This window comes from Marmota flaviventris, chromosome 8 (assembly GCF_047511675.1).
Source record: "Marmota flaviventris isolate mMarFla1 chromosome 8, mMarFla1.hap1, whole genome shotgun sequence".
NCBI lineage: Eukaryota > Metazoa > Chordata > Mammalia > Rodentia > Sciuridae > Marmota > Marmota flaviventris.
This window is the reverse complement of record NC_092505.1, coordinates 25,658,131-25,665,304: the sequence shown is the minus strand read 5'-3', so window position 1 is coordinate 25,665,304 and position 7,174 is coordinate 25,658,131. Positions and strand designations below refer to the sequence as shown.

General features: G+C 35.0%; 1 non-coding gene across 1 annotated transcript; it reads left to right on the top strand.

Moving 5' to 3' along the window:
* Trnaa-ugc (transfer RNA alanine (anticodon UGC)) lies at positions 1-72 on the top strand. Its single transcript has one exon. It is a non-coding gene; the product is annotated as a tRNA-Ala (tRNA).
* The last annotated feature ends 7,102 nt before the right edge of the window (positions 73-7,174 follow it).

Sequence of the window (7,174 nt, the reverse complement as noted above, 5' to 3'; positions counted from 1 at the left end):
GGATGTAGCTCAGTTGGTAGAGTGCTTGCCTTGCATGCACAAGGCCCTGGGTTCAATCCCCAGCACCACACACCACTCACACACACACACACACACACAAAAGAAATTGTTTTATAACCAGTGTACATTTTTATATCTGATAATTTGAGTATTACTCTCCTACACATGCACTCTTTTTTTTTTTTAAAGAGAGAGTGAGAGAGATAGGGAGAGAGAGAATTTTTTTTAATATTCTTTTTTTTTTTTTTAGTTATCAGCAGACACAACATCTTTGTTTGTATGTGGTGCTGAGGATCGAACCCGGGCCGCACGCATGCCAGGCGAGCGCGCTACTGCTTGAGCCACATCCCCAGCCCCACATGCACTCTTATTGCCCATTTTCTTTCAGAATTTTCTGTGCTGCTTTACAGATGAACTTTAGAATGATGTAATCTTCAAATGAATGTCTGACATTTGGATTATAATTACGTTGGCTACAGAGATGGACATGAAACACTTAGAGAAATTGTGGTGCTTTTATAATACTGGAATATTCCTATCCAAAGAAAATATTGTCTTTCTGTTAGTTGTATGTCTCTAAGCAGAATTTTCAAATTATTTTTGTTTTCTTAATGTGTTTTTATGTTTTTGTAGTGTTTATCAATGAGCCCCCCACCCCCACCATGTTCTCTAATTGAGTGTTGTCAGTATAGAATATCAGCTCTGTAACATTTGGGTCTCAGAACATTTGCACACTCAAAAATTATTTAGGGGCTGGGGTTGTGGCTCATTGGTAGAGTACATGTGAGGCACTGGGTTTGATCCTCAGCACCACATAAATATAAAATAAAGATATTGTGTGTCCACCTACAACAAAAAACTAAATATTAAAAAAAATTATTTAGAATTCCAAGTTTTGTTTTCCAAGAAGGCTGTCTTTTGATGTTTACCATTTTAGAAATTAAAACAGTTTTAAAATTTTAATTGAAAAGTATTAATTTAAAAATGGTATGTCAACAAAAATGTTCATAGCATAAATATTTTAAGTGAAATAGTACTCCATTTTTTTCCTGCCATTCTTTTAGAGGCTATCATCCTTAAATCTCAAGTGTAAGGAAATATGTACTAATTATAACTTTCCCTAAACCTTACACTAATTATGAAAATAATAATATGCCCATACTTCCAGATTAACACATAGAGTTAAAATTTGGAGTAACGAGGGCTGTTTTTGGGGTTATTTAAAAAAGTGGTGGAAATGAGGTTTTTTTCACAGTAGTCCTAGAATTTCTTAGAAATTTAGATAGTTTCTTATAAGAATAAAATTTGCTTAAGAATAATGTTTTGGAACTTCAGGCTCCTTTTATAAGTCCTAGAAGTTTCACCCAGTATAAGACATTTGCTCTTTATTTGGCTTGAACTTCCCTTACCCTCTGTTTTCAAAATGTCTTCAGAAAGCAGTCTTACCTGGGTCCCTTCCCTGCTCTGAAGTATTACAACCTTGCACTATCCATGGTCCAACTGAAAAGAGTTGCTTTGTATATTTATATCCAGTTTTATGGTTATTTATGGCAGGAAAGTTATTCAGATACCAGCTATTCCATGATGATTAAATCACAGAAATCTATAAATCTTTTAGAAGATAGCACAGGGGAGTGTCTCTGAGATCTTGGAAAAGCAATGAATTTCTTCTCACAGGAAAAAAATTGCACATGAAGAAAATTTTCAATACCTTTGGCTATATTTTAAAAAATGAATCTCTAAAATGATAAAAATGAAAGCCAGTTTATGGGGTGAGGATATTTGCAATGTGCAAGAAGACAGTACACTGACAACAAAATTAAATAAATAATAGAGCTGGGTGATATCATATGACATATTTTCTGAAATGTTTCCAGATCATTTTATAAATAACAACAAATAATCTAGCCACAGAAAAACTTACCAACATCATGCTCAGCAAAATTTAAGAAGGCATTTTCATAAGCCATAAAAGAGTGGGTGGGGCCAAGCTACAGGGCAGCTATGATATTTTTTAAATACTTTGGCAAGATTAAAAGGTGAAAGGAGGTAGGAGAGTAAAAACCACAAGCAGAAAAAATCTCACATTTATGTGAGTGCATTTGAATCAGGCAAAAATGCCTGATAATACAGTAAGTAAGTAGACTTGAACAGACAGAAAAAATACCCAAATGACTGATAAACAAGGAATAGTGCTCAGCCTTATTAGCAATCAAGAGATGCAAATTAAAACTCTAAGGAGGTATCACCAAACACATCTAAGATTGGCAAAATTTAACTTTTGCTACTGACAAATGCTGGTGAGAATGTGTGTGTATCAGTGGGAACACTCATTGATGGATATGTAAATTAGTGCAACCACTTTAGAGAGGTGTTTAGTTTTATTTAAAAAAATCTAAAGTTAATAGAACATGCAGGGCATAGTGGCACATTCCTGTAATCCCAGTGGCTCTAGAGACTGAGACAGGAGGACTGTGAGTTCAAAGATGCCTCAGCAACTTAGCAAGGCACTGAGCAAATTAGCAAAACCTTGTCTCTGGATAAAATATTAAAAAATGGCTAGGGATGTAGCTTAGTAGTTAATCACCCCTGTGTTCAATCCCTAGCACTAACTAAGTAAATAATAAAGTTAATAAAACATTATTCTATGGGTATAAATGTGTGTATATGTGTCTCAGTTAAAATGTACAAAATCTTCAAGAATTGTTCATATTAGCAAATACTAGAAATAAATATCCAACATTGAATGATAAATTATGTCATTTATTTAACGGAATATTATGCAGCATCAAAAAGGAGCAAACCACAGCTGCATCTATCATTAAGATGAGTGAATCTTATAATGAGCTAAAGAAGCAAGACAAAAACTTATATAGAAGAGTTACATTTATTTAATGTTCCGAAACCCCAGGTAAAGCCAAAATACACAAGAAAACACTCATGGAACATAAAACTAAATTTAAACAATAAGATTATCTCAGCATAGTGATCACTTTTACTGGGGTAGAAAGGTGTATGGTTTAAAAGTGACATCTGTTAGTCCTTTGTGTGATTTCATATTTTAATTTTCCATATGTAAGTTTGAAATTGCAATTAGAATTGGGTGTTTAGAATTGTCCCATAGGAATATAGACTTGAGAACCCTCAGCTCTGAGATCCATGTGTAGCCAATGGGATTCACTATCATGTGCAAAAAAAAAATGATGTAGAGAGCCCATGCCTGATTTGTAAGAACCTGTAGCATGTCATATGTTGGAAGAAACCCATAAGAAAAAAGAACAGCGAAGGAAGTTGGAAAATCTGTTGTCTCTTAGTTTTTCTAAATGTAGGAAATGGTTACCATGTGGAATAGTGTTGAGAAAAATGGGAAGAAATGGCAATCTTGACAAGGATTGTTCCGGCGGGGAGCAAAGGCACACTGGCAAGACTTCAAGGGCTCACTGGGGCTATGTGCATCAGCACAGCTGACCATGTAGCCAGGGAACACACCCATTGATGAGATTCTTAAAATATTAAAACAGTTTTAACACATTGCTTAAGCTGGGAGAAAGTAATATTCTCAAGGCTGAGAATCAAAAAATCCTGAATCCATTTTGATGAAGTCTGCTAAAAGGAGGACTAAATTACTTTTCTAGTTTCCCCTTAGGGAAAATTAGAGAATCATTAACACATGAAGGAGTCCAGCCAAAAAGTATAAGAAAATATTTTAATGACATTTGTTGGCATTTGTCATACATTTTTCAATTTTTATTATTTTAATGTTCTAAGAAAATATTAACTTTCTTACAGAATTTTACATTTTTTTCATTTAGTAGCTTTTCCTCCCCACTGTAAATTGAATTTTTGGGTCCATAAAATTTAATTCTTACCAAAAAGCATGGAAAAAACATAAAACTATGTTCATAAAGGCCAAAACTATCAGGAAAAAGACTGAAAATCTTCACAAAGAAGACATTAAATATGAAAGTTGTCTTTTTTATGATAGACTCTATAATTCTGGATATGTGGGTTTGAGGCTAGAGAGGATGTTGCATACATGGTCTGAACATCTCAAATAAGAAATTGAGAACTTTTAAAAACTGTAAGTGACTCTAGGTTGGGAATGATAGCAGTCATCTCGCAGTAGCAAATCCAAATCCTTCATGGGTCAAGTACAGCCAGAAAGGTTGAAAATAAAAATGAGAAAATGTTGGTCCTAAGGAATATGGTGCTTTAATTAACTAAATATAAGCCATAACCAAAGATGGAAATAAACATTTGTAGAACTGACATAAAGAATTCTTTCAGATGTAAATGTTATAAAAGAATTCACCACAACTTTGAGGGCAATTCTGAATAGTGAAGGAAGAATTTAGAAGAATTGAAATAATAGATACGATCATGTTTATAAGTTAGTAAGTCTTACAGAAACATGGCCTTAAGTTAACTTTAGGTCCTCTCTCTAATATCATGGATTTGGAGAGGTGTCTTGCAGATACTTTGAAGGGAGCTCTTGTGGCTGGCAGCTCCTTTTTTGTTGGCCTTCGCTGCAGAAGGTCATTCAAGGTATAACCTTTGTTATAGTATAGCTGTTATTGCTCCCCAGAAGCTCATATGTGAGACAGTGCAAGAACATTCAGGCATGAAATGATTGGGTTATGGGAGCCTTAACCTGTCAGTGAATTAATCCCTGATAGGGATTAACCGAGGGCAGGTGTGGTATGCCTGGAGGAGGTGGGCACTAGGGCATGTTCTTTTGGGGGGGGGGGGGGAATATATGTGTGTATATATATATTTGGGTGAATGGAGTCTCTCTGCTTTCTGATCATCATGTGAGCGGCTCTACCACACTTTCTTCCTTCCTGATGTTCTGCCTCATTTCGGCCCCAAGGAATGGAGCCAGCTGTCTGTGGACTAAGACCTCTGAAATGGTGAGCCCCCCCAAAAACTTTCCCCCTAACAAACTTTTATCCATTCTAGTCAGGTCTTTTAGGCACCGCTGCAAAAATGCTGACTAAAATACCCCTCTTGCAATCACTCACATCAGGGACCTATGCATGCAAAGAAGTAAGTCAGGCCATTTTGGCTCAGTTCAGGGCCATATTTCCTTCAGAGCTCCCCTCCAGGTTGGCTACAGTTTCAATCATCACAGTTGTTCTTTTCTTCCCTACCCAATCCTAGCTTTCCCCATTCCTTCCACAGGGGCCTATTGATCTCATCTCTGTTTCCAGAGGACTCAACCTGTGCCACAGACAACCTGCCATGATAGTTTCTGGAGTACATTGATGAAAAATTAGAATGAAATTCATCTTGCAAGCAATTATCTCTCATTATAGGTTAGTACTAGTAAATGAGTATTTTGCTTAATAAAGTCTATTATCAATTTTATGAATCCAAAGTAGGTCAATGTTGATTAATAGTATTTGCCCAAAATAGTGAAGGTAGTGAATGGTTAAACTAGAGGACTCCTTCAAATTAAAATTTACTAATAATATTGCCAATTTTCTCTGTGCCATCATCAGTGTGTATATGTTACCAATTCTTTTAATCACTTTATTGGTAATTTTTAAAAATGCTTATAGTTAAAGAAAGGATAGTTACATTGAGGTAACTTGACTGTTGTCTTCTAAATTCCCAGTAGGTGGTGTCATAATACTGTATTTTGGGAATAGGGATTTCTTTCTTTTTTAATAATGTAGGAAAAGAAGAAAGTACTAATATTCTTGCTAAAATGTATGTGATTTTATTTTCAAAGCTGCTTTCCCTTTTCTAGGTTGACACTGTTTTAAGCTCCTTAATTCTTACATATTTTTTCAATTGACATTTTTCCCAGAAACTATTTACTAAGTAAAAGGTTTTGTTCTTTTGTGAAGTACTACTAATTACAATTAGTTAGAAACAAGATGACCAAAAGATTTACAGAAAAAAAAAAAAAATCCCCTGATTTTTTTTTTAAACTTCTATATTCTAGATAAATGTAAGACAGGTCCTACATTTCTGAATCCTTTGAAGGTAGGGCTCACAGATTAGTGTGTATTTGTTTTTGTTTACTTTTGTGACCGCTGAAGTGCTTGCTTTAAAGTAGGAGAGAAGTATACAATAAAATGTTTGCTAAATGCATTTTTAATACATGTAATAATATTTAAGTTTAAATAATTAGCTTCTCCCTGCACTCCAGAGATATGATGTTTGCATTGTGACATCTATTGTTCTAGTAATCTAGGGCTTGTGATGCTTCAGTAGCCTGGATTTGGAAGATGTGTGCTCTTCATGAGTTGATCTTAGTAGCTACAAATTTCTTTGAAAAAGTTATAAATATTTCACTCATTTTAAACATCCACTAAAGAAGTTAAAGAATATTATACTTCCCTTCTTTTTTTCCCTGAAAACTAAGAAGTTGAGATAATATTAAATGAAAAAGGATGATTTTTGAAAAATTCTGAGATGTCTCATTAACTGTTAGGAAATGTCTAATACCCAGGACGTTAAAAAGACAGAAGCTATGACAATCTCAGAAATGTTGACAGTAAGAATGGTGTTCCCTAAAAAATTGTACCTTATCTTTATCATGATTGAATAGTTTGAAGGGGCATTTCCTGAGTGCTCTCTAGGAGGTCTTCAAGTTTAAATACCCATTAGCCTCCAATATATGGAAATAATGATTTTGCTTTTTGAGCATCAAGACAATCACCTCTGGTGTTTGGGGCCACACTGTGTGCATCCAACCCCAAAATTTATATTTTGAAGTCGTAACCCTCAGTGTTTAGAGAGAAGAGTCTTTAAAGGTGTAATTAAGATGAAATGAGGTCAGCAGAATGGGCCCTAATGCAATGTAAGTAGTAACATTATAGGAAGAGGAAATTTGGATGTAGACATGCAGAAATGAAGAATTATGTGAAGACACAGGGAGAAGATAGTCATCTATAAGCCAAGAAGAGAGGCCTGAGAGATAAACAACCTTTCTCACACTGATCTTGAATGCCTCGTCTCCAGAATTAAGAGAAAATAAATTTAAGTTGTTTAAACTGCGCTCTGTGGTATTTGGTTATGCCAGCCCTAGCAACTAAAACTCCAGCCGACACTTGCATCTTCTTTTTGGTTTCTTGCCTTAGTGCAAATATTCTAAATCTGTCCTTTATTTAAAAATGAAAGAGCAAACAGTGGAGGTGGGAGGATGCTGGTGGATGCCTGTAAT